This window comes from Symphalangus syndactylus, chromosome 1, assembly GCF_028878055.3.
Source record: "Symphalangus syndactylus isolate Jambi chromosome 1, NHGRI_mSymSyn1-v2.1_pri, whole genome shotgun sequence".
Lineage (NCBI taxonomy): Eukaryota > Metazoa > Chordata > Mammalia > Primates > Hylobatidae > Symphalangus > Symphalangus syndactylus.
The window spans coordinates 145,090,210-145,115,767 of NC_072423.2; the positions used below are offsets into that span (position 1 = coordinate 145,090,210).

Below are 25,558 nucleotides of genomic sequence, written 5' to 3' on the forward strand. Positions count from 1 at the left end.
TTTGTCACATTTATAAAGTTTTAATTTTACATTTAGCCATGCAAATCTTTTGTTACTATCTGCTACCGTTTTAGGGAATACACTTCATAGAGTATGAAATACACTTCACAGAGTATGAAAGAATTCAAAGCTATGCTTCTTGTCCCCCTCTTATATAACATTTTAGTATACTTTTAATAAATATCATTGTATATATGTATAAGTGCATGAATGAAAGAAAATACTAGCTCATAGAATGCACTCATCTTAAAATTCCTCGTTTTTGACTCTAGTATTTTAGAGCTTACAAATTAAATTGGTTGCCACATTTGAATATGATCTTCATTTTCCCATAACCTCATTGTAGTTCAAGCTTTGTGTAGACGTTTTTATAGACCCTGTTGAGCAGAGCAATATAATATCCACGCATCCACTCATTTATGCAGCCATTCTTTGGCAAGTAAACATGATGTGCTGGGTCAGATTAGGGGTGCCTGTGATTCAGCAGCAGATCATGTAGACAATGGCCCTAATTTAGTGGATATTTTAATCCAAACAAGTAAATGAATGAGAAAAGTTCATTTAGTGTTAAGTATGACCAAAAAAAAGTAAACAAAGCAATGGGATAAAAATAGCCTGAGAACTGAGGGGCAGGAAAGCTTCTGGGTGGTCAGTGAGTCTTCATATTTGAGAGAGGCTTGAATAAGAAAAGAAAGGGGCCATGCAAAGTCCTGGAAGAACTGCAGTTCACACAGAAATAATACAAAGAACTGTGGCAAATATGAGCTTGGCTAATTCAAGGAACAGGAAAAGGACATGATAGCTAGAACAGTCTTAGTGACAACAGTCAAGGTAAGGAAAGTACATACAAAATGGATCACTTACGTTTTATAAACGTAGTTGAACATTAGATATAAATTCCAATTACAATGAGATGCCACTGAGGAATTTTAAGTAGGAAAATGATACGTGCAGAAGGAATTATACGGGCACAAGAGGGGAAAGGAGAAGTATAGTTACATTTTTGGAAATGTGTATCAGTTAGGATGGCAAGTACGGTTTTGTTAGGATTTGCCATGACTTATCATGTTGTCCCAGAAAAAATACTTCCTACGTTGGACAGTACATTTTCTAGTCTTTCTAATATCTGTTCACATATTGGCAAAACTTTATAAAATACTTTCATTTTATTTTGCAAAAGATAGAGAATAATTTTCTTTAGAATGATTTAGGCATCACTCCACCTGAATGTAACAGGGTACTTTTGTGCTAGACTTCTATCTCAATTCGACTCCAGTGTTAAGATTTTATGAATTATGTTATTTCACATTAGCTTGAGACTTATGAGACAATTCTAAACCTGCTTCAAGAAATTATCCAAATGCATGATAAATCATCTTTTTTATTATCCTCACAGTTGCTACTGGACTGTTTAGCTAGGAAAGAAGTACCATACCCTTTTATTAGTTTGGACAAAAGTGGAAAAGCAATAAAATCCCCAGAAAAGTGCCACAGAGGGGCAATAAAGTTGTGATAAAAATGACTTGGATTTTGTTATTCGTATCTGCTCTTTGGCATCTAGTGCTTAGAAAACAGCCAAGGGTCTTATATTATAGATAATAAATTATTCAAAACCAGTGGGTTGTAAAACTTAAGCACTGAAGTCCTAAGTATTCTTTCTTCCCTCTCTTTCTCTTTGCTACTTTCTTTCTGTACTCGAAACCTAGGGCTTAAACTATGTAAAATGGAATCTGAAAAGGAAAAGCAAATAAAATATGAAGCAACTTACTTCCACCAGAGGAACAAAAGGCAACAAAACTGCTGCCATTAAAATCTAGAGTATTTACAAATCTCAGAAATCCAATCCAACTGAAATTCTGTAGGAACCAAACCACAAACGTGTTCTTGGCAATTTTAGATATTTTGCTGTTTACATATCTACTGCAGTCACAGTAAAATTAGTTTCTTTTTAGTTTCTAATATTTTAATTTTACTGTTGTAAAGAGCCTAAAATATAAAACTTATTGGTATCAGGTCTAAAACATAAATTATATGGAAATTAACTGTGGCCATAATTGTAAACCAAAGGAACAAAATGTAAACATCACACTCAGCTGCACATCCTACAAATAACTCTTGGGTTTTACTTGGACATAATTGTTGCACTCCCACTTCATTATTTTTTCTCTTAGGAAGGCACCTTTTTTTGTTTTTTTTTTTTTGTTTTTTTTTTTTTTTTTGAGACGGAGCTTTGCTCTGTCGCCCAGGCTGGAGTGCAATGGCGCGGTCTTGGCTCACTGCAAGTTCCGCCTCCCAGGTTCATGCCATTCTCCTGCCTCAGCCTCCCGAGTAGCTGGGACTACAGGCACCTGCTGCTGCGCCCGGCTAGTTTTTTGTATTTTTAGTAGAGATGGGGTTTCACCGTGTTAACCAGGATGATCTCGATCTCCTGACCTCGTGATCCGCCTGCCTCGGCCTCCCGGAGTCCTGGGATTACAGGTGTGAGCCACCGCGCCCAGCAGGGAAGGCACCATTTGGGGACTCTGATGTAGGTGCTGTGATGGTTTTACCATTCGGAAAATGATTGATTCTAGACAATTATTTTTGGAGAAGTCCACCTGAGGTGGAAATTATCTTTCTAAAACAATTACTCAATTAAATTATTACTATTATTTTACATGTTTTAATATCTAGTTGCTCTTGTGGTATTATCTTAATATGTTATATGTTATAAAAATGTCATTTCACACACCAGTGATTCTTTTAACTTACACCACTAGCCCCACAATCAACCCTAAGTTTAATCACACGCATTTTGCATACTTCGCAGTTTTGCTCATTTTATTTCTCCTCTAAAGCTTTTTAAGATAACATTAAGTGACCTCTTTTCTTTGAAGACTTCCATGACTTCAGACTCCAGGGAAAAATGAACCTCTCCCCCGTCATTTCCCATAGCACCAACATTAGGGGAGGTGGCACTAGTGGCCATAGTCATATGCACCAAGCACAGTATCTGGGCTAGTGGTATGATATGGTTTGGCTCTGTGTCCCCACCCAAATTTCATCTTGTAGCTACCATAATTCCCACATGTTGTAGGAGGGACCAGGTGGGGGATGACTGAATCATGGGGGCACATCTTTCCCCTGCTGTTCTTGTGACAGTGAATGGCTCTCATGAGATCTGATGGTTTCAAAAACGGTCATTTCTCTGCAGAAGCACTCTCTTTGCCTGCTGCCATCCACGTAAGATGTGACTTGCTCCTCTTTGCCTTCCGCCATGATTTTGAGGCCTCCCCAGCCATGTGGAACAGTAAGTCCAATAAACCTCTTTATTTTGTAAATTGCCCAGTCTCAGGTATGTCTTTATAAGCAGCATGAAAACAGACTAATACATGGTATCAGCCTTGTGATGGCAATCCTCAGGTCCACGCTGTGTGAAGCAGATATTGTTTCTACCACCATACAGTGAAAGAAATGGACACCCAGAAAAGCAATGTGCATTCCAAAAGTTAAAAGCTCTATTAAGCGGGGCAGCTTTGATTCACCATCACTTTTGACATATTCTGCACCCTGTGCAGGCTTTTTATGCAGTTTCATCTGATTTCATTTTATTAAGATCATTTTTTCCAGTCGCCTTAGTAGGCCTGTTGAATGTTTATGAGTGCAAAGAAAGATATTCATATATTTACATTTGAAATATTTTAAGTTCTAACTTATCTCTCATGCCCAGACTAGGTTCAGCCCGAGGCCCTGCAGACAGCTCCACCAGCATCACCCTCATCCTGCTCAGGCTAAAACTAAAAGTGCAAATTCTACCACCTCTCATCTCCCTCCAGCCCTGCAGCCTGTGAGCCTGAGGGGTACCCATTATTGGCTGGGGCAGAGTAGAATAAAGGTGACCTGGGCCTAGGGTGAGAACTGCCTGAACCAGGAGGTGGGGCTGGGAGCCAGGTCTTTTTCCATCATTCCAACTTCCCTTTATAAACAGGTTTTCCAGGCAATTCTAAATGCCTCCCAAACAACCTCCACCTGGCCTGAGGGGAGGGCAGAAACAGGATGATCTTGGGAGACGGCCAGCTTAGATACCTGCGTTGGGGAATTTGGGGTGGTTGGATGTAAAAGACACGGTCATCCTCTCTCTGGCCACTGTTAACGCCTCCCCACTCATCTTCATTTTCCTCACCCAGTACCCCCCATCCTACTGCCGGGGGAGGTCCACTTCTGCTCTCCGGTATTTTCTTTAGGTTCAATAGGTTTCTAAATGGTTCCATAACTTTCTCACAAGACCATCTTTTAAAGTCCTTATATTTCAAAGCTTATGAACTTTATAAGGCTTGGGACACAGGAAGGGAGCCCCTGGAGACGAGGTCTGGAGGTGTCACGAACCTTAGCTAGATGCGGACTATAGGGACTGGGTTTTAGTCATCTTTTTACAGTCCCTGAAAAATATTAGTGGCTGAATGATTATTAAATAAATTTTAATGAGATAAATTATGCTTTCTATTTTAATCATCATTAACGGAGAAGTTGTTTTATCCCCAGGGACACATACATAGCAGATTCATAATTTCAGAGACATGTAATAGTCACTTAAAAATTCACATGCTGCTCCCTCTGACTCATAGGTCTTGTACATTGCTGTTGTATTTTGGTCATGTTCTTCCTGTTTTTCCTTTTTATTTTCTTTTGTATATTTTTGCCAACGGGAGAGTTAATTGGCATTGCTCAAATGACTTCTCCACATTACCAAAGATGTCCTGGTACTTATGCAATACATATAGCGATATATAGGCTTGATACACTTAAAAATATACTCATTCTTAAACATACAATTCCATAGATGTTCATAAAACCACTTGCTATCGAGGAATTCATTCATTTAGTCATTTTACAAATACTGAGCACCTGTTCTATGCTAACCACTGAATGTACAGCAGTGAATAAAACACTGTTCTAATCGATGTCTATTCCCCACCCCCTTACAATCTATTCTCAGAACATCAAAGATGATATCTTAAAAACATAAATCAGAGAATATTATTCCCATGTTTCAACTCTCCAATGCCTTTCTAGTACATTAATCTAGGCTCTTGGCCTATATCTTCTAGGCTCTTCCTGATCTCTGGTCTTTTTTTTTTTTTTTTTTTAAATACAGGGTCTCACTCTTGTCACCCAGGCTGGAGTGCAGTGGAACCATCATGGCTCACTGCAGCCTCCGCTCCCTGAGCTCAAGTGATCCTCCCACCTCAACCTCCTGAGTAGCTGGGACTAAAGGGGGTCACCATCATGCCCGGCTAATGTTTGTATTTTTTGTAGAGATGGGGTCTGGACATGTTTCCCAGGCTGGTCTCAAACTCCTGGGCTCAATTGAGCCTCCTGCCTTGGTGGTAACACATCTTATGTTCTGCATAGCAATCATATGTATATGTAAGTCTCTTAAAAATGATTTTATATGAATGCCTTGTAGTCTCTTCTACAGAGAACTTATTTCTGAGTTCAAACAAGGAAATCTGTGGCAGTGGTGTGGAGTAAAGCAAAAAATTGCATTTTCTGAATCAATAAATGTTGAGTTGATATTATCACATTGACATGAGATTAAGGACACCTTTTACCGAAAATAATGCTATGACTCCACAGCCATAATTTCAGGAAAGGACTGTGTTAGTCCATTTTCACACTGCTATAAAGAACAGCCCAAGATTGGGTAATTTATAAAGGAAAGAGGTTTAATTGACTCACAGTTGAGCATGGCTGGGGAGGCCTCAGATAACTTACAATCATGGCGGAAAGCAAAGGGGAAGCAAAGCACCTTCTTCACAGGCGAGAGGAAGGAGAATGAACCCAGGAGGAACTACCACACACTTATAAAACCATCAGATCTTGTGAGAACTCACTCAATATCACAATAACAGCATGGGGGAAACCACCCGTATGATTCAGTTACCTCTACCTGGTCTCTCTCTTGACACATGGTAATTATGGAAATTACAATTCACGGTGAGATTTTGGGTGGGGACACAGCCAAACCCTATCAGTGACACTTTATATGGTTCAATGATTTCAGCTTTGTTTTTCCCATTTCAGTTACTCTGAATATGAGGTTCCTTTTATCCTTTTAGTTGAGGTGTTTTATTGTCTTTGACTTGAGCTGGTAAATGCTTGTTTCATAATTACTTGAGGATGTATGTGTGTGTGTGTGTGTGTGTCAATGGACATTTAAAAAATTATTTAATGTGCAACTCAATGTGTATTCGAAATGCCATTATCTAACTTCAAAAATGCAGAGAAGCCTGCTGAAGATCTCTGGTATCCACTTAATGCTATCTGTTGTGGTTTATTAAGGAGATATATCCTGAGGGGAGGCAGTGGAAATACTCAAAGGCACATACGTGCTAAGATTGTAAAAGCGACAACAGTTTTACTAGTTTCCTCGGGAGGATATTACATTTTGGAGTTAGTTGCCCTTGGTTATGTACTTTTTTTCTTTATGTTTGCAATCTTCAGCTTACGGAAGGCTATGTTTTTTCTCAAAATGCTTCGCCTGTTTGTAAGCAATTAGTTACAGATAATCCATATCTTCCTATCTAATTGTGTTTCTAACCTTTTATTCTTGGGTAGTGGCCTTTATATTTTAGAGAATTGCATAAAGAGTAAAATATCTAAAAAAGATCACAATGTTTGGTAGATTATTTCTGAAAACTGATTATGCTTCAGAACTGGTGGAAAGTTTTGTGGGGGGCGGGGGCTTCGTTTGCGTTTTAAAAAAAGCTCTATATCCTTTAAAATTTCCAGGTAAATTTTTATATTGGCTGTATTAATATGCTAGGGCTGTCAAAATGAGGTACCACAATCTGAGTTACTTATATAACAAAAATGTATTGTCTCACAATGCTACAGGCTAGAAGTCAAAAATCAAGATGTTGGCAGGGTTGTTTCCTTCTGAGGGCTGAGGGAAGGAAGGATCTGTTCCAGACCATTCTCCTTGGCTTGTAGATAGGCATCTTCTCTCTGTGTCTTCTCATCACCCTGCTATGTGTGTCTGTCTCCAAATTGTCCCTTTGTATAAAGATGCCAGTTATATCAGATTAGAGGTCACCCTATTAACCTCATTTAAACTTGCTAACCTCTGTAAAGACCCTATGTCCAAATAAGGTCACATTCTGAGTTACTAGGAGTTACGACAATTCAACCCATAACATTGGCTTATTACAAAATTCTAATTTTTCACATCAACTGACTTTTTAAAAATGATTAATGTGTTCATGCTATTTTGAATATATTTCAAATTAATTCATGTTTTATTTCCTATGTAGTCTCAATATGGAAATAGGAACAAAATTCCTGCTTGACACACTGATTTTTCTCTATGGGCTTGTATAGGAAGAAGGTTCTCTGAAATAAAAAGCTATGTGATGTGAGAAGCTGAGTCAGGGAGACATTAAGTTGTCCTTTCCTTTGCTCAAGTAGTTTCACCTCATTGCCCTTTATCTCTTTCTGTAGGTATTTTGTTTGTTTTCATATAATGTCTTTCCTAACTACATGAGTTATAAAAATTTATTTATTAACTAAATCTCATAAAAATTTTCTTATCAGTGACAAAGTCAATGTGTGAAGATCTGACATCACATTCCTTTAAAAATCAATTCACAGGGTTATGTTTTGTCTTCTTAATCACTAACCAAGAAAAGTTCTTCAATTTATTAGAAGGCAGAGCCAGCAGCTTTAGATCTGGCAATTGGGATTTACCTTAAGGCATCTTAAACTCCTTTTCAGGTTTTAACTGTTTCCCAGAAGAACCTAATGGAAACAATTCATTTTATTGTTAATATTTTATTTATTATTTATATATCATATATTATATATTTGATATGTTATATAAAATAACATATTACATATAATATATGTTATATCAATATATGTTATTATATATATGTTATTTTAACATATATATGTTATTCTAGTAGGTAACTTTTTTTCTGGAAGGTTCATCCTCCATCAACATTTAACATTCGATTTGTGATTTAAAAGCATTATTTTGGTCTCTATATTTTGTCCATTTAGGAATCTTCTCTGCTTTCTTTTCTTAGTTTATTCTCTTACGTTTCAATATTTTTAATAAAAATAAATTTTATTTACAAATGTAAAGGATAATTACTGGTGAAAATTCATCCTACAAATAAAAGAAGAAAGAAAAAAGATTTATATTAAACCTACAATGCAAGGCAAATATTATAAACATTTGGGTCAACATAATTTCAGATATTAGCTACATATCCATCTACCTGTATCTCTACCTACGTATTTACAAAAAATCATAATGGTTATGAACCCTCTTTTATAGTAACAACTAGGCTTTTTTCACTAACTATATGCCAAGAAAATGTTACATGCCAATAAGTGTACACACACATACAACACATGTACATATACTTATATATTTTTAAGAATCCATAATATGTATACACACATATATGTAAGGATATATATGAACACAGAGACATATATTGCCTTTTTAATGACTGGATATTTTATTTTTGTTAACTTTGAAATATGTAATAATTATGTAATAATGTATGTAATAGAGTTTAATAAAAAATCATCTACATGCCCAAAACACTCCTAAAAAATAAATTATTATTCATAATGCCCCAAATTGGGAAGCAACCAAAATGTTCTTCAACAGGTGAATGGATAAACAAACTGTGGTCACTCGGACAATGGAATATTATTTCGTGATAAAAACCAATGAGCTATCAAGTCACAAAAAGACATGGGGGAACTGTAAATGCATATTGCTACATAAGAAAAGCCAATTTGTCTACACACTGTATTATTTTAATTTTATGACATTCTAGAAAAGATAAAATTTTGGAGAATATCTTAAAAATCAGGAGTTAATAAGGGGTTGGAAGGAAAATGGAGGGATAAATAAATGGAACACAGATAATTTTTAGGGCAGTGAAATGTTTCTGTATAATATCATAATGATGGATGCATGTCATGGTACAGTGTGAAAACTCACACAAGGTACAGAGTGAAACCTGATCTAAATTGTGAACTTTAATTTATAATAATGCATCAGTATGGCTAATCATTTGTACCAAATGTACCACATAAGGCAAGATACTAACAATAGGGAAAAACTGGAATGGGAGGGTGCAGATAAGAGGTTTTAAAGGAACTCTGTACTTTCTGCTCAATATTCTGTAAATCTAAAACTGTTCTGAAAAATAATTTGTTTTGAGACAAGTTCTCAGTCTTTTGCCCTGAATCCCTTCAGTTATCCCATCCTGTGCAATCAATACACACCAGTACATTTTATGTCTATAAAATTTGATTTTGTGCTATACACAATTATATCCATTTTTAATGATTTGTAGTTTTAATATTAGTAATACCTAACATTTATTAAATACTTATGTATGAGATATTGATCTAGATAACTTTTAGTTTTTAATTCATTTGATCCTCAAAACAACATTGCATGCAGCTAAAAAAAAAAGTTGTTTTATTATTACCAATTTTCACATAAGGAAACAGAAAGAAGTATAGATGTCATAAGAAGTTTATTCGTCCAGGTTACACTTATTAGTTGAGAGATGAACCACAGCAGTTGGGCTCTAAGGTCTATGTACTTCCCCTCCATTCTTTGGTGCCTAATATGGTGTGGTAGCAGATTTTTAGAAATTTGTCTCCACCTAAAATTACAAAAATATTTGTACATGTTTTTTCTCTTGTCCTCACATCTTCCATATTAAATTATTATTTGTAGTTTCTTAAATTTGTATATATTCTATTACCACCTTATTTTGTTTTTATCTTTAGCTCTACAGAGAAAACCTTCCTCTATCCCCTAATCTTTTTTATTGAGTTAATTCTGCTTTTTACTCAAGACTCTCCCTTTTCCATAGCAGTCTGAGCTTAATGTCCCTATTATATGTTTCAGTGGCGAAAACTGCACATCTATGCCATAGCACACATAATGGTGGGGTTTAATTTTCTTTTTTCCTTAAGAGCATGTATTCTCCTAATGCATATTTTAACTCTAAAATGTAAACTCCTGAGGTCAGGATTATGCCTTACTTTTTGCGTCTACAGAGTCCAACAAAAGTTCTGGGACATAGCACTTGTTCAATAAATATGTGTTAACAATGAGTATGCCAGGATTTACATTTCTATTTAAATAATTCTGCCTCTTTTTGACAAGTATTATGGGTTTTCTTGTTATTTGGTCATTTATTATCCCTGCGTCAATCAGATAATACCACCTGTTTATATTAATTTTTCTTTGTAAGAACAGCAACCACCAAACTATCAATATTCACTTCTTTTTTAGTTTAAATAAATGTGGCATGAAATATTATATAAAAATAATTAACCTAAGAGAGTTAAACAAACAAAAAAAATCAGACATAAACTTGTATTTAGTGGATGGTAAAAACTTACTGTTTTTAAAGAGGGAAAAACATAAATTCCAAAGGCCCTACTTTAAAGAGAATGCTTGGATTCCTGTTCTTCTCTGGACTTTAAGATATGTCTCTTTTATCTCATTCCAAAAGTATGCACTCTGAATTTCCTAAAGAATATTGCAAATAATCTCTTCTTTAAGAAGGAAGATGAGAATCTTAATGGACACAACTAGGTTGGTCTATTCGTTGTGCTTGCCTTAGAATGCTAGGCGTTGAATTAATGAGTTGAGAGATCAGTTTGGACCGGTTTTAGTCAAACATGAAATCCTTAGGACGCTAAATAAATTCTGAGCTGGTTTAAGAGTCAGTAACCCAGAGAGATTTTAGACCCTGTTGTCTTATGTAACATCCTTGCAGTAGACGGATCGTTTAGCACGTAGTAGCCCCAGTTATGGGTAGAACTAAAGATCTTACTACATTCATTTAGCCTGGATAGAACCCAATCCTTGTACACTACTGACTTTGACGGTAATGGAAGCCACTCATTGGCAGAGAGAGCACAGCCAAGTCATGTACAAAAGGAACCATGGGCATCACACATATCACCATTCCCATTTGGACCAATAAGAAAAAAAATACTTAGATTGTAAGAGTTTTTCATGCCCTAGCTCCAAGTGAGAGAATAGTGCCACCTCCTATGCTTTACTGATAGACCGCATTGCCTCATTGTAATACTGTTTAACCATATAGTAGGATCCATTCTTATCAATTCAGTAAATTTATATTAAATATTTATTGCTTTAAAAAAATTTTCTTACTCTCTTTTCCTAAGTCTCAGCATTGATCCCTAAATCAATGCAGAATATATTCCAGCAGTGTTTCTCTGGACACTCAATCTAGATTTTACTAGGTCATGTCAGTATGCTGGCCTTATGGGAGGGAAAAAACCAAGGTATTAAATATCCCTGCCCATTAGATGTAGCAGTATTAAAGCTGCTTCCCTCAGTAAGTACAGGATGAAGGATTCCATGACAGAACTCAACTCTCACCTGCAAAAATTCTATGGTCCGAAGTACTTTTTTTTCTCCTGAAATAGTCCTGAAGTCTGGGACTCTGCTGGCTTTCTCCATAAGCTTCTCTTCTACACTTCTACGTCTCTGTCAGATCTGTTTCTTTTATTTTTTTTTTTTTTGAGATGAAGTCTCGTTCTGTTGCCCAGGCTGGATTGCCGTGGCAAGATCTCGGCTCACTGCAACCTCCGCCTCCCAGGTTCAAGCAATTCCCCTGTCTCGGCCTCCTGAGAAGCTGGGATTACAGGCATGCGCCACCATGCCTGGCTACTTTTTTGTATTTTTAGTAGACACGGGGTTTCATCATGTTGGCCAGGCTAGTCTCCAACTCCTCACCACAAGTGACCCACCTTCCTCGGCCTCCCAGAGTGCTGGGATTACAGGAGTGAGCCGTAGCCCCCGTCCCAGATCTCTTTCAAGAGCACTTCCTTCCCTTGCTAGTGGGTCCACCTCTTTGACTCTTGGTTTCCCTCTGCAGGTCATCCATCCAGATTGTTCCTTGGCACCATTGTCAAAACAATGTGGTCATGCACATTTCTGGATCTTCAGGGCAGAATAATCCTGAAGTTTTTGTAACTCTTCCAAGGAGAGAGTTCTGGAAAACATGTCTGTAATTTTGAGACCGGGATGAAATTAAGTTAGTTTTCCTGGTAGGAATCCATACAAGTCTTTAATGCTGGCTTTCTTTCCTGATCCTTTTTCCTCCAACATCAGACTTTTGTAAGGACTTATTATACGCAAGAGCTGTGCTAAGCACTCTATAGGAAAGGGTCTAATGAACTCCTTCAGAAATGCTATGTGACCAATTTGTTAATATGTCTGTTTTAAAGATGAGGAAACTGATGCTTATAAATAGGGTGTTTCTATTTTGTTTCAAATTCTTATTCAGACTTTAAGCTTAACCCTCAAGAGGTTAAGACTTTAAAATAGAAACTTTTTTTTTTTCCAACAGGATGCTTCAAAATACCAAATTAGATGTGAAAAAATGTAAAAATACTATCATCATAAGAGAATGATTGATCCTAGGGTATATTTTATGATGCACTTGTTTTATTTCAGCTTCTGCCTCAGCAAATACATCTCAAATACAATGAACAAACTTGAAGTTTGTTAATAAATTAATAAAAGTTTACTTGATTAGTATGTAGAAGAAGGGACGGGTATAATTATTTGCCTCAATGAAAGAAATTTAGACAAAAAGAGAGGTAAGAGGTCTGAACTTATTGATCACCCTTGATGCTTAAATTCAACCATTATTAATCCCAGTAACTACCATCTGTTCTTCTTCCAGTCAATTCCTATCAATTAGGAGAAACCACAAATTCAGCCCAGGAGTATTTTCATCTTAGATATAGTTGCATGATGACTGGCAGAAAATGCTATAGAGTGAGGTAAAAAGATTATGATTCTCCTCTACTTACCAAGGTGTCCCACAGTGACAAACCCAGTGATCAGCAAACCCAGACTGCCTTACCATCACCTCACTCCATTGTTCAATTTTGTTTGACCATTTCATAGGCTGACAAGCATCAAAAAACATGGACTCCCATACATCAGGAAAGTAGCTGGATCTTCCTCCAGTGTTGTAAGGGCCACTGCGGCCAAAGTTTTCTATCAGAATTACTAAGATCAACCGAGGCAGGAGGCTGACTTAAGACCAGCAGTTCAAGGCCAGACTGGGCAACATAGCAAGACCCTGTCTCTACTGAAAAAATAAAAATTAATTACTAAGATCACACTTACTGGAAAACTTGTTCTCAATTATCATGGAAAAGAAGTCCTTGTTATTTTAAATGCTTCTGTATCTTCTGTTGAATTTAGTGAGACTTAACTTCTCATTTCTTCTACATTAATATAACCTAAGATAGTACATGATCTTGATTTCGAGTCAGTCGAAATTCAGCATTCTATAGGCAGGAAATGTGGATTGATCACCTGGCCTCATTTAATTTGAGAAACCTATCGATTTGCTTAGATTTACTCATTTATTCTTAACATACACTATATTTTCTTAAAGCTAAAAAAATTATTGCATACCAATTTTGACTCAGTTGAGAAAATAACAGAGTAAATCATGCTGCAAATTTCCATTTTAATAAAAGCGTGAAGGAGAAAATCAGCACTCTTCTCCCCCCTCAGGTCACTTCATTCTTTCAGATCAGTTCTTTCGGTCACCAATTATTTGCTCTTGATAATGGTAAGGGAATGTGTATAAAGTATACAATTCTGTATAAAATTGTTGTTTTCTCTGAACATGAATTAATACTACATTATTTACTTTTATTTGATTCTTCATATTTAGACCATCACACTAGTGGTTTTCATGCAGAATCAATCAAACAGGCAATAGGCACTCTAGTTTAATAACTACATTTAGGTATACCTTGGTCTAAATAACATGTTTATGAAATTCTTAAGAGGTTTTTCTAGATTTTTTTTTTTTAAGAAACCTTTACAAAACTTTAGAAGCACACACAAAAAAGGTAAGGGTACTATTGTAAAAAGGTTGAGGGTAGGATTGTGCAATTCTAGGATACGGATTTTTTTTTTTTTTTTTTGAGACAGAGTCTTGCTGTGTTGCCCAGGCTGAAGTGCAGTGGTGTTATCCCAGCTCACTGCAACCTCCACCTCCCGGGTTCAAGTGATTCTCCTGCCTCGGCCTCCCAAATTGTTGCGATTATAGGCGTCAGCCACCACAAACAGCCAGGACATTTTTAAAGAGGGGATTATTAGTGGGTCAAAGACCTGGTGTTAAAGAGCAGTTCTCCGCCACAACATTTGAAAACAGAACAAAGAATACACAGCATTAACAACTGGCTGCCCTCCCCTCCATATCCCAGTTTCTCCCACTGTCTGCTGAGTTACTTGTGGATTCCACGATAGTCTCTGCTTTAACCATCCATGCTTCTCCCTGCACTTCAGGCTGAAAATTCTCTCAAGACAATAAGCAGAGGTAAACCTGGGGCTCATCTTCTAGGTTCCCCTCTCACTGTCTTGTGCTGCCCTGTGTCAGATGTTTGAAAATAATTTTCTTTTTAATTTAAAAAAAATTTTAATTTTTCTTTTTTTTTTTTTAAAAAGACAGAGTCTGGCTCTGTCACCTAGGCTGGAGTGCAGTGGCACGATCTTGGCTCACTATAGCTCCACCTCCTGGGTTCACACTATTCTCCTGCCTCAGCCTCCCGAGTAGCTAGGACTACAAGCGCCCGCCATCACGCCCGGCTAATTTTTTGTATTTTTAGTAGAGACGGGGTTTCACCATGTTAGCCAGGATGGTCTCGATCTCCTGACCTCGTGATCCTCCCGCCTTGGCCTCCCAAAGTGCTGGGATTACAGGCATGAGCCACCGCACCCGGCCTGCAAATCATTTTCATATATTTTACTGAGTTATATTGTTGTTTCAGGCAAGAGGGTAAATTCAGTCCCTGTTACCCCATCATAACTGTAAATCAAAATTGTATTTGTTTTATTAAAAATCTAATTTTAAAAAGACAAAATTTGAATTTCTATTGATATTTTCTATGCAGATCAAAATTGGCCATCTCCATTGTTCCTTACATCCTACGCTATGTCAGGAGTTATCTTGAGATGAAAGCCTAAGTTTCTTAATGCAAGAGAGTTGGCCATGACATCATTTCCCTTTCAGCATATAAAGTTAACATAACTGGCCAGGCGTGGTGGCTCATGCTTGTAATCCAACCACTGTGGGAGTCTGAGGTGGGGGAATCACCTGAGGTCAGGAGTTCGAGACCAGCCTGGCCAACATGGCGAAAACCTATCTCAATTAAAAATACAAAATTAGCCGTGCGTGGTGGCAGGCACCTGTAATCCCAGCTACTCTGGAGGCTGAGGCAGGAGAATTGCTTGAACCTGGGAGGAGGAGGTTGCAGTGAGTTGAAATCACGCCATTGTACTCCAATCTGGGCAACAAGAGTGAAACACCGTCTCAAAAAAAAAAAAAAAAAAAGTAACATGTAACGTAACATTTCTAAATAAGCAGATCTACAGTTTCTATTATTTAGAGTTAAGTACATTGAATGGTCAAATGTTCTAAAAATTCACCAAGGCAAGTCACATGTTGAAGATAATTAAGCACAAGAGAATAATGAGTAAATTAGCTGTCACGTGATAAAGAGTGTCAACTCTTCATCAGCCACACTGTGAGGCAATAATGATGACCTAATTGAATATGAGGTGTTGCAAAAAAATTTAATGATTGAGTATCCTGAAATATACATTTACATTTATTATTATGAAAAATGAATTGCATTATAAATGGGTTCCTTGAGATATTAGCAATAATACTTTGAAAACATCATGATTAGCATGACATTTTAACAAGTGCAACAGAAAGGCTGGTAAAACAGAACAGGAGCCCGGAGAAAGACCCATGTGTAGAGGGTCATTTGATTTTTGACACAGCTTACACTGCAATGTTGTTGGGGTGGGAATGTCTTTTTAGTAGATGGTGCAACATTAATTAGATATCTACACAGGAAAGACCAAATCAAACCTCTGTGATGCAATACACAAAAGTCAGTTCTAGCAATGTTGTAGATCTAACATTAAAGTGAAAAATAAAGCTTCTGGAGGAAAACATAAAAGAATACCCTTAAGACCTTGGTAGAAGCAAAGATTTCTTCAAAAGAGATAAACTTAAAGAGAGTTAAGAGAGATAAAAGCCAACTACCATCTTAAAAGAAGGTATTTACTATCTATTTTTGAGAAAGGACTCATAGACAGAATATACAAAAATCTCCTATAAATGCAAAGGATAAAGTGTCGACCCAGTAGAAAAATGGACAGGAAACTCAAACAGCATTTTACAAATTACGATATCCAAAAGCCAAAAAACATATAAATGATGCTAAAATTTATTAGTCATAAGGGAAATGTGAATTAAAGCCACATACATAACGTATTGGCTAAAATGAAAAAGACAGGAAACACCAAATTAGTAAGAATGAGTACTAAAGGAATGAGAACAAAAAAAAAAAGAACGAGAACTGAAAGAACGAGTACCTAAAAAAAAAATTTCCCTGCTAGTGTGAGTATAAATTGGTATCAACATTTTGGAAGACAGATTCTTATCTAATAAACCTGAAAATACGCATGCCTTATTATCTATTAATTCACTCTTTCATAATCATCTTAAAAATTTGAATATTAATATGTATCTTTAAATAGTGGGAACACACTAAAACACATATGCAAGAATGTTCATAGGAACATCTTTTAAATTATCCCAATGTGAAAAGCAACCTAGGAGTTAATTTACAGTAAAATGGACAAGTTAATTTGTATTCGTACAATGGAATACTATATAACAATTGCAATTGTTGAATGAACTACAACAGAATGTCTCAGTAATTCAACTAACTCACCATAGGTTCTTAAAGAAAATTCAAAAAATGAAGAATGAATGAATAATTCATTCATAACTCATTCATAATTAAATAGAATGAGTACTCCGAATTGTGTTTTGTGGTACTTATTTTTATAGAGTACATATTCTTATTGCTGAACTTTGATATTAATGTGCTGCAAACGATGTTTTCTCATGCTTGCTCACTTTTCAAAAAATTACACCCTTTATAAAATATTAAATCTGTTGTGCACTTCTGTGAACCTTTAAAACACCATCTTTATTAAGAAATTCTTCAAGCATTTTTAATGCATTCTTTTATGCAACAAGTTGATTTTTCCCTAAGCCCACATGATGTGCCATATAAGTAGCATATAAGAATAATTCTCGGCTGGGCATGGTGGCTCACGCCTATAATCCTAGCACTTTGGAAGGCCGAGGTGAGTAGATCACTTGAGGCCAGGAGTTCAATACCAGCCTGGCCAACATGGCGAAACCCCATCTTTACTAAAAATGCAAAAACTAGCCAGGCACGGTGGTGCATGCCTGTAATCCCAGCTACGTGGGAAGCTGAGGCAGGAGAATCGCTTGAACCCAGGAGGCTTGAACCCAGGAGGCAGAGTTTTCAGTGAGCCGTGATCGTGCCACTGCACTCTAACGTAAGTGAGACTCCATCTCAAAAAAATAATAATAATAATTCTTAGAAACTTTTATTTTTATGATATGCATTCAGAAAGAAAATGCAATAACCAACTAGGGCTTTAGTCAAACATTTGCTAGAATGAATAATTTTTTTTTCTTATGGCCTTAACCAGAAATTCAACTAGAATTTCTCAAAAACTTACTTGTGTGTGTAGACACGATTCAAGATGGTCCTAAAATCATCTAATTAAGCACCGGCAAAGTGTATTTTCTATTAATATTTTCTGGTACTAAGGGATAATGTTGTATGACACATAAAGCCAAAGGTAAATATCTGGAGTCTTACATTCACCTCAGAAACACATGTAAATATACAGAATCTACACTGTATTCACTACCACTGGGGGGTATAAAAAGGTGAAGAAAAGAAGGGAGAAATGGAGACACTATAGAGCTCACGGGTTGAAGGGGTTGTTTTGAGATCCTCTTTTAAAGTACTGCATAAAAGGGAGATTAAATTTCAGGATAGATTCATTTCCTATTAATATGGACAGACCCACATAAAAGCTCACATTTAGGTTAGGGCCTAGGAAAAAATTTATAACAAAATTTGCCTTCGCTATCTATATATGACCTTGTAAATTACTTCTCCGTTCTTCTTCCATCAGGTACCTAACATCTTCTTGCTATCTAACTCATCTATCCCATCTTCATAGAAGCCATCTAGGGGAGAGTTAAGGTCTCTCTTGCCTAAGGTCCTGAATTTCCTGCTGCTGCCATATCCAATCATCCTATAGCTTGCCCCAAACACCCTCCTGTGCCCCATACTACTGGTGATGGAGAATCATTTACAATGCATCTAATGTGTTTACCATTACTCTGCAGAATGTCTTGTGGGCTCTGATTTCAGTCTGGAATCGAGCTCCGTCTGTTTTCTAGTATTCAAGGTATCCTCTCAGTTATTCATGTTTCAAGTTCTTAGCTTTCTTACAATGGTCATTGATTTTTCCTCCACTTCTATTTTCACTTATTTGTATTTGGTGTCAGAGGGGAGACTTCAACAGTGATCATTCTGCTATCTTGAATTGAAAGTGTTGTCTGTGCTCCTTGAAAAAGACACAACTAAAAAAGTGGCAAGGTGTAGTGGCTGTGAAAACACCCCTCTCAGATCTGTGACTACAAGAAGCAGAATGACTGAGGCCCAAATTCTGTTAGTCACATTCACCTGCGTTCACGCAGCCTATGGTGATGACAGTGACACGCAGGCGTGCTGCTCTAGAAAGATGCAGGACACCTCTGACCTGCAACTTTTACCTGATGTTTTCCACAATGGCCTTGCTGAACTTTCTTTACAACATCACTAATGTCTAAGATGCTCCCATACAGCCTTCCTTTTCTGTCTCCTTCTCTGGGATCCTCTTCCAGCCTCTTCTGGCTCCCTTCCCATTTTTTCTCACTGGCATTTTCCTACTACATTTCTTGTGTAATTTATCTTGTTTCTGTGTCTGCTTATCAAGAACTTGGAGAAACACACAAAGACATGAATACATATACATACATGTTATGTATGAAAACTGAGAGGAATCTAGCATGGAAGTTTGCCATATTTTGAGCACAGAAACAGGCTGAGGAGTTTGATAGGGAGCGGTGGGGACCAAAGGTTCACCTACGTAGTGGACAGACAAGCCAGGCTTCTCTACTGCGTAAAACTGAAGGCCGAGGAAGAACTCCACTTAGTGAAATCTAAAACGCATAGGAACCACTGCTCAGAGTGCAGCTCCATAGAAATGCTTAGCTACAGTGGATGGGAGAGCAAGGGCAACACCTCACACAGGAGCAAATCAAATCCCACCCTGGCTGGGTGGTGAATGAATCCATTGTCATTGAGATTGGGATTCTTTGACTACCAGGAGAGGATCTGAGTTTAGACTGTACTTCTTGATGACTTGGAGGGAACCACAAGATTTCTAGACAAAAGAGATCAGTACAAAAAGAGGGAAGACTAACATTTCGATTAAAATATGCTCTCAAGCTAAAGTTACAAATCATATTAGGAAAACTTACAGCAGGGAAGTCACAATATCAAAAATAAGAAGGTAAATTTATTCAAAATGAATTTTTTCTGAAAGCACAATGCCAAATAACTCTACAATAAATATGCTTTGCATTTTTAGAAAGATAAAAGAAAAACATCTATAAAAATAAAAAAGAAAATATAAAGAATTATACTAAATACCACTGTTATATATTTACTCTATAATTTTTAAGGAGATAGGTAAATATAAAAAAGAAAGCATTAGGATTGTACAGAAGATAGACATAGCAGTTCCAATATATGTCTAAGAATAGTTTCAGGGTTGGAGAACAGTATTTGAAGAGCTAATGTTAAAGATTTCCAGGAGGATATGAGTCTTGCAGAAACTCACCAAGGAACAAGGATTAAAAAAAGTCATGCTGAGATATATCATAGTCTACGAAACACCAAGAATAAAGAGAGACTGTTAAAAGCTCTCAAGGACAAGTGAGATTACCAAAAAAACAAAAACCAAAAAACTCAATGATTAAAAGATATCTTATTACTATGACACAATCTTCTAGAATGCAATAGATTAGCTTATTCTATGAAGTAACAATATAAGTTATAAGTTAGAATGTTTCCGTAAAACTTTTTCAAGAGTCATTGTGAGTAAAGCATTTATGAAAATTTAAGAAAAACTAAAATATTTTACCAAAACACTTAGAGAATGTGCTTTCAGCAATAAGAAAAGTAAATCAGGAGGGAAGGAGTAAAATGCAAGAAGCAAGTTTGAGGGATAATACCACATAAAATATAAATCAGATGGTATAAAATACAGAGTATGTAAAATGTCATATAAACTATATTCTACTTGTTTTATTATTTATATTAAAATGATATGACTTCAAATTTTATACAAACATTACAAGAAGGGAATGGTAAATAGATAACTAAAGAATATCCATATATTTTCTTGTGTAACAATATGGTAGTGATACCAAAACTAGAAAATTTTTTTAAAAAATATAGTATTAAGCATTACTAGTTACTGCTAGATTAAGAAAAATGCAATATAAAACTTCCAAATCAAGAAAATGCAAAAAGGGACAATTTAGGAAAAACTGCTGACCTTCTTTCTTTCACGATTTGTTCCTTTGCTTGAGTCAAACTCTTCAGTTCCCATCACTTTAAGGCTCCCAGAACTGGGGGTGAGTGGAGAAGTGCTGTGGTCTCAATGTTGGCATATCCCCTCAAAATTCATATGTTAAAACCCACCCTGTAAGGTGGTGGTGTGAAGAGGTGGGGCTTTGGGAGTTGGTTAGGTGATGAGGATGGAGCCTCATGAATGGCATTAGCACCTTTAGATCTGAAAGAGATCAGTTGTCCCTTTTCCCATGTTGAGGACACAGCTAGAAGGCTCTGTCTCTGAAGCAGAGGGCTCTCATCAAACATTGAATCTTCAGGCACCTTAATCTTCCCAGCCTCCAGACCTGTGAACAATAAATTTCCACGGTTTATAAATTACCCAATCTAAGGTATTTTGTTGTAACAACCTGAATGAACTAAGACCTAAGATGGGGTGGGAGGCAGAATCCATTCATATGGTTGCAATTTTACTAATATTTGGGTTTTAAAACCAGAAATAAAAATAAAATAAATGTAAAATAGTTGATATGAAATTCTAGAGTCCACTTTAAATGTTTACCTAGCAAGGGAATTGATTTTATGAAGGAACAGGCACAATGTAAGAAATCCTCAGAAAGGAAGGAAAAGTGTGTAATAAACAGATATCTGAGCAGAAATCGGAGCTTGACAATTGTATGACATCAAGGTGGACTGGGGGCAATGCAACTTCAGAAGCTAGGGAATTAAAACCTGACTTTTGTCTTTTAACCTATGTGCACACATCTGCAAAATGTTGAGCAAATGCTATAGTGGTACCATGGGAAACTGTCAATATTGATATAGCCTATGGATAAAGGGAACTCACAATTTAAAAACAGACTAAGCAACCCAACTTCACTATGTCAAAGAATTCCAGTTACAATAATTTTTAAGAACTGCCCCATGTGAATATCTATTTGTCATGCCTTTCACTAAGACTATCATCAAATCTACATATTTTAATTTAATTATAATTTGTTTCATTTTTTAAAATCATGTGGTCCTTTTTAGTTTCTTGGTCATGCTATCTCAGATCATAACTTATAAAATGATACCATCTTGCTGGAGAGTTCAATCGATCAGAGCAATGTGTTTAAGTTTTCTTTCTGTTTTTCTGTCTTTTAGAAGAAAATTATCTGTAGATATTATTTTTCCTTCATGTAGATTTTCATTATTATATCTTAATTACTGCTATGTTTTCAGAGTATGTACAGACTGTTACCTGGATAAAAAAGCACTTCACTGTCTTCCAGACCCACCTACTTTAAATATAGGATAGGCAGTCCTCGCTTTGCGTGGTAGCTTTGCTAACAAACTTAGGAGTAAAGAATTAAGTGTTCCACCATTAAATCTGGCCTTAGCTATAGGTTTCTTTCTTTTTTTGTAATTACCTTTTATAAACAAGGAAATTTCTCCTTTGCGTTCCAATTTTGCCTAGAATTCTTATCATAAATCTTCGTTTAGCTTTTTTCGCATTTATTGAAATGAAAATATGGTTTTTCATCTTTAATCTGTTAATCTTGTTAATTATATTGTCTAAATTTGAAATTTAAATCAAGCATGCGCTCATAGATAAGTTCCAATGAGTCATGATGTTATTTTTATGTCTAGATTAAATTTTCTAATGTTTTGCTGAGAATTTTTATAATAAGTTTTATGATGACTATTAACCTGTAGTTTACTTTTTTTGTAATGTATTTGGTTCTGGTATCAGAATAATGATGTCTTCATAGAATGAGATGGCAAGTGTCTTCTCCATTTGCATTTTCGGACACAGTTTGACCTGTATTGGTATATTTCCTCCTAAAATGTTTGCTAGAATTCATTAGTGTGGATACCTGTAACGGATTTACTTTGTGGAAAAGCTTTAACTGCAAATTAAATATTTTCAAGAGAAATAGAGCCTTTCAGGTTATATGGTTTTAGTGGTATGAATCTTGTTAGTTTGTATCTTTCCTGAAATTTATTAATTGTTTTCTAAGTGTTCAACTATATTGGTATGATATTCTCTATTTTGTAAAGCCTTTAGAATATTGAGTGATGGCTTCTCTCTCATTGATACTTTATGTCTCCACTTTTTGTACATATTAGTTTGGCTGGAGTATTGGAACAAGCTTTTGGTTTTATTGATTTCCTCTTGCTATGGTTTGAATGTGTTCTGGAAGGTTTGTGTTGTAAATTTAATCCTTAATGTAATAGTATTGAGAGGTGGGACCTTTAAGAGGTTATTGTCATCAGGATTCCACCCTCATGGGTGGATTAATGTTGTTACTGTGGGAGTGGGTTTGTTATTGCAAGAGTGCACTTGTTATAAAAGCGAGTTCAGCCCTCTCTTTTTCCCTCTTGCCCATGGTTTTTTGCCCTTTTGCTTTCCAACATAGGATGACACAGCAAGAAGGCCCCTACCAGGTGTGGCTTTTTGACCTTGGACTTCCCAGCCTCCAGAACTGTAAGAAAGAAATTCTGTTCTTTTTAAATTACCCAGTCTCACGTACTCTGTTCTAGCAGCACAAAACAAACCTAGGATGGGATATCATGGGATAATACAGCAAGAAGACTGTGCCAGCTTCTGGTCCCTTGATCTTGAACTTCCTAGACTTCAAAACTGTGACCCAGTAAATTTCTGTTCATTTAAATTACCCAGTGTCAGGTATCCCAATATAGCAGCACAAAGCAAAGGCACCTCTATTTTTTTTCTATTTCTAATTTCATTGATTTCTAGTCTTTTCTGTATTATTACTTTTTCTACGTTTTTTGGAATAAGTTTCCTCTTCCTTTCTAATGCTTAATGCTACACATTTATCTCTAAGGGCAATTTAGCTGCATTCTTCAAATTTTTTGATGTTTGTGTTATTATTTTTATTAAATTCAATATATTTTCAAATTTTAGACATAATATTGTCTTTGACCTATGTATTATGCAAAGTTATGCTGTTTAATTTGTAAATATTTGGGAAGTTTAGTGATATCTTTCATTTTTGTTTTTAAATTCAATTTCATTGTTATTAGAAAACATATTTTTATGATTTCAGTACTTTCAAATGTAAAGTTATTGAGAATTCTTTTATGGCCCCACATTTGATATATGTTCTGTGCAAATTTTTAAAAAATGTCTATTCTGCTGTCATTGGGTGAAAGTGCTCTATAGATGTCAACTAGGTCTAGCTTTTTCATAGTTTGAGTGTTCCTAACAATTCTCTATCTATTTCATTCTGTAATCATTGAAAGGGGATATTGAGATCTCCATCAATATTGGATTTCATTATTTCTTCTTCCAGCTATAACAGGTTTGCTTCATGTGCTTTGTATCTCTCTTTTTAGATTTTTATATATTTATTATTTTTATGTCCTGAATTTATCATATTATTGTCAAAGAGCTCTCTTATTCTTGTTAATATTTTGTGAATTTTTTTTGATATTATCCAGTATGCATTTGTGTGTGTCCCGATATGGAAAATTGTTTTCTATCCTTAAACTTTTAACCTAATAAGGTTCTTGTACAAGCAGTCTTCACTTTGAATGATTCTCGTATGAATGGCTTTCATATACCATGGTTTAGTTAAATACTACTTCCTCAACAGCATGGTTCAAATTTCAGTTACCATGGTGTATTCAGCTGTGAGTAATTTCATAAGGTACAACTTTGATATAAACTCTTTAGTCCACAGTCACTATATTAAATAACAGATGTTCACTTCTTTCAAAGTATTTTGTTGATTGGTCACTGAACATATGTTGTTAATTTCATGTACAGACAGCACCGCATGTAGTTATATTTCCTCCTTGCTGCCCAGTGATAAACCCACATGACATTTTACTAAAATGAACATCGAGAGAGGAAACTGCCTAAGAAAGATAAAAATGTAGCCAGGAAACAAAAAGTGATAATGCTAGAAGCAAAGTTCAAACAAAATGCAAATGAAGTTCTAGGAGAAGTAACTGACTATGGGAATATAAAAACTGTCACATTTGAAGAGACTATAGATATACAGCTAGAGGACCATAGTGAAGTCAAAGATAAAGAAAAGAATTAAGACATTCTAGAGGAGCTGATGCTGACAAAAACTTCACCTTAAAGAAACTCTGAGGGATATTTCACAACTTGAAGGCAAAAAGATACACTGTTTAAAGAAGACTTAGAAAAGAGTACGACAAATTGCCAAAACATGATAAAAGCCTTTCTCTATACTATATATTATACAATGAAAACACTTTCGGATTACTCCTAATTTTTTTTACGAGCAAGTAAAACACTTTAAGTCCTCAGTTTCTAATGTTTTTAATTACAATGTATTAAACTTTTTTTTAACTTTTGTATACATTTATAGTGGAGAGAAAAGGATTTTTAATGTTTGAACAAAACATTTTAAAGCTAATGGGACAATTGCCATTTTTTTAATGACCAAGTTTACTTATCACATGTTCAACTTCCATGATTATTTTATTGTCCCATACTACCATGCAAAGCGAGGACTGCCTATATTTAAAGTAGGTGGGTCTGGAAGACAGTGAAGTGCTTTTTTATCCAGGTAACAGTCTGTACATACTCTGAAAACATAGCAGTAATTAAGATATAATAATGAAAATCTACATGAAGGAAAAATAATATCTATAGATAATTTCTTCTAAAACAAGACAGAAAAATAGAAAGAAAACTTAAACACATTGCTCTGATCGATTGAACTCTCCAGCAAGATGGTATCATTTTATAAGTTATGATCTGAGATAGCATGACCAAGAAACTAAAAAGGACCACATGATTTTAAAAAATGAAACAAATTATAATTAAATTAAAATATGTAGATTTGATGATAGTCTTAGTGAAAGGCATGACAAATAGATATTCACATGGGGCAGTTCTTAAAAATTATTGTAACTGGAATAGGTTACAATAGCTAGATTTTCATTCTCA

General features: G+C 35.8%; 1 protein-coding gene across 4 annotated transcripts in view; it reads left to right on the forward strand.

Moving 5' to 3' along the window:
* MSR1 (macrophage scavenger receptor 1) overlaps positions 1-25,558 on the forward strand; it is a 526,719-nt gene that overhangs the window by 378,194 nt on the left and 122,967 nt on the right. For 3 of the 4 annotated variants that reach the window (XM_063613221.1, XM_063613216.1, XM_063613218.1), the window contains exon 5: positions 3,194-3,289. The exons of the other annotated variant lie outside the window; for it this stretch is intronic. The gene's annotated coding sequence lies outside the window, so the exon portion shown is untranslated. The remainder of the gene's footprint in view (positions 1-3,193; positions 3,290-25,558) is intronic. 4 annotated transcript variants of the gene reach the window in all.